This window comes from Arachis stenosperma, chromosome 4 (genome assembly GCF_014773155.1).
Source record: "Arachis stenosperma cultivar V10309 chromosome 4, arast.V10309.gnm1.PFL2, whole genome shotgun sequence".
Lineage (NCBI taxonomy): Eukaryota > Viridiplantae > Streptophyta > Magnoliopsida > Fabales > Fabaceae > Arachis > Arachis stenosperma.
In genome coordinates, this window is record NC_080380.1 from 3,009,406 (window position 1) to 3,012,604 (window position 3,199).

At 37.6% G+C, this 3,199-nt stretch overlaps 1 non-coding gene across 1 annotated transcript; it reads left to right on the forward strand.

Moving 5' to 3' along the window:
• The first annotated feature begins 299 nt into the window (after positions 1–299).
• Positions 300–407, forward strand: LOC130978297 (small nucleolar RNA R71). The gene has a single exon (XR_009085949.1). It is a non-coding gene; the product is annotated as a small nucleolar RNA R71 (small nucleolar RNA).
• The last annotated feature ends 2,792 nt before the right edge of the window (positions 408–3,199 follow it).

Here is a 3,199-nt window from a genome sequence, read left to right on the forward strand (position 1 = left end):
TGCATTCCAGACAGACTTTGAGAAATCAAATTGACTTGTTGAGTCAATATTTTATTCTGAGCCAATATGGCATTCAGAGTATCAATCTCAAGAACTCCTTTCTTCTGACTTGTCCCATTGTTCACAGGATTCCTTTCAGAAGTGTACATGAATTGGCTATTTGCAACCATTTCAATTAGCTCTTGAGCTTCTGTAGGCGTCTTCTTCAGATGAAGAGATCCTCCAGCAGAGCTATCCAAAGACATCTTGGATAGTTCAGAGAGACCATCATAGAAAATACATATGATGCTCCATTCAGAAAGCATGTCAGAAGGACATTTTCTGATCAATTGTTTGTATCTTTCCCAAGCTTCATAGAGGGATTCTCCTTCTTTTTGTCTGAAGGTTTGGACTTCCACTCTAAGCTTACTCAATTTTTGAGGTGGAAAGAACTTTGCCAAGAAGGCATTGACTAGCTTTTCCCATGAGTCCTGGCTTTCTTTAGGTTGTGAGTCCAACCATATCCTAGCTCTGTCTCTTACAGCAAAAGGGAATAGCATAAGTCTGTAGACCTCAGGGTCAACCCCATTAGTCTTGACAGTGTCACAGATTTGCAAGAATTCAGCTAAGAACTGATGAGGATCTTCCAATAGAAGTCCATAGAACTTGCAATTCTGTTGCATTAGAGAAACTAATTGAGGCTTAAGCTCAAAGTTGTTTGCTCCAATGGCAGGGATAGAGATGCTTCTCCCATAGAAGTCGGGAGTAGGTGCAGTAAAGTCACCCAGCACCTTCCTTGCATTGTTGGCATTGTTGTTGTTTTCGGCTGCCATGTGTTTTTCTTCTTTGAAGAATTCGGTCAGGTCCTCTAAAGAGAGTTGTGCTTTGGCTTCTCTTAGCTTTCTCTTCAAGGTACTTTCAGGTTCAGGGTCAGCCTCAACAAGAATGCTTTTGTCTTTGCTCCTGCTCATAAGAGAAGAGAACAAGAAAATGTGGAATCCTCTATGTCACAGTATAGAGATTCCTTGAAGTGCCAGAGGAAAAGAAGAGTAGAAGACAGAAGTAGAAAATTCGAACTTATCAAAGAAGATGGAGTTCGAATTTTGCATTAAGGGATAGTGTTAGTCCATAAATAGAAGGATGTGAGAAGAGAGGAAGAAATTTTCGAAAATCAAGTGAAATATTTTGAAAACATTTAATTAATTTTCGAAAATCAAGAGTGAGAAAGAAATCAAGTAATTTTTGAAAAAGATTTTTGAAATTAGAAATCAACAAGATATGATTTGAAAACTATTTTGAAAAAGATGTGATTAAAGAGATATGATTGAAAAGTTATGGTTTTAAAAAAGATATGATTGAAAAGATATGATTTTGAAAACAATTTTAAAAAGATTTGATTTTAAAAATTAATGACTTGCCTAACAAGAAAAGATATGATTCAAACATTAAACCTTTCTCAACAGAAAAGGCAACATACTTAAAATGTTCAATCAAATCATTAATTGTTAGTAAGTATCTTTGAAAAAGGAAAGAAATTGATTTTGAAAACATTTGATTGAAAAGATTTGATTTGAAAAAGATTTGATTTTGAAAAACTTTGAAAACTTGAAAAAAAATTGATTTGAAAACAAAATCCTCCCTCTTGTGCCATCCTGGCGTTAAACGCCCAGAATGGTGCACATTCTGGCGTTTAACGCCCAAAACTATACCCTTTTGGGCGTTAAACGCCCAACCAGGTACCCTGGCTGGCGTTTAAACGCCAGTCTGTCCTTCTTCACTGGGCGTTTTGAACGCCTAGCTTTTTCTGTGCAATTCCTCTGCTGTATGTTCTGAATCTTCAATTCTCTGTATTATTGACTTGAGAAGACACAAATTAAAAATATTTTTGGATTTTTAATAATCAAAATGCAACTAAAATCAAATAACAATGCATGCAAGACACCACACTTAGCAGTTTGTATACTACTGACACTAATGAGAATGCATATGAGACACACAAAACACTCAAGTCAAGAGAATTTAAAGATTAGAGTAAGAAATCATCAATAACATCTTGAAGATCCTTAAGACACATGAATGAATGCATGCAATTGACACCAAACTTAAAATGAGACACTAGACTCAAAATATTTTTGGTTTTTATGATTTTATAAAACTTTTTTTGTGCTTTTTTTCGAAAATTATATGGAAAAGAAAATAAAGGTATCAAAATTCTTAATGAGAATTCCAGGAATCATGCAATGTTAGTCTAAAGCTTTAGTCTAAAGGAATTAGACATAGCTAGCCAAGCTTCAGCAGGACATTGCATTCAAGAGCTAAATTGATGAGAATCAATCAGCTTTGGTGATGATAAGAACATCACCTTGAAACACTAGAATTCACTCTTAAGAATTCTGAAAAATACCTAATCTAAGCAACAAGATGAACCGTCAGTTGTCCATACTCGAACAATCCCCGGCAACGGCGCCAAAAACTTGGTGCGCGAAATCGTGATCTCTACACAACTCCGCACAACTAACCAGCAAGTGCACTGGGTCGTCCAAGTAATAAACCTTACGCGAGTAAGGGTCGATCCCACGGAGATTGTTGGTATGAAGCAAGCTATGGTCACCTTGTAAATCTCAGTCAGGCAGACTCAAATGGGTATAGATGATGAATAAAATATAAAGATAAAGATAGAGATACTTATGTATATCATTGGTGAGAGCTTCAGATAAGCGTATGAAGATGCCTTCCCTTCCGTCTCTCTGCTTTCCTACTGTCTTCATCCAATCCTTCTTACTCCTTTCCATGGCAAGCTTATGCAAGGGTTTCACCGTTGTCAGTGGCTACCTCCCATCCCCTCAGTGAAAATGTTCCTATGCTCAGTCACAGCATATGGCTAATCAGCTGTCGGTTCTCGGTCAGGCCGGAATAGAATCCAGCGATTCTTTTGCGTCTGTCACTAACGCCCCGCCTGCTAGGAGTTTGAAGCACGTCACAGTCATTCAATCATTGAATCCTACTCAGAATACCACAGACAAGGTTAGACCTTCCGGATTCTCTTGAATGCCGCCATCAGTTCTCGCCTATACCACGAAGATTCCGGTTAAAGAATCCAAGAGATAAACACTAGAGCCTCGTATGCTTGTAGAACAAGAGTGGTTGTCAGTCACTTTGTTCATGAGTGAGAATGGTGATGAGTGTCACGGATCATCACATTCATCAAGTTGAAGAACAA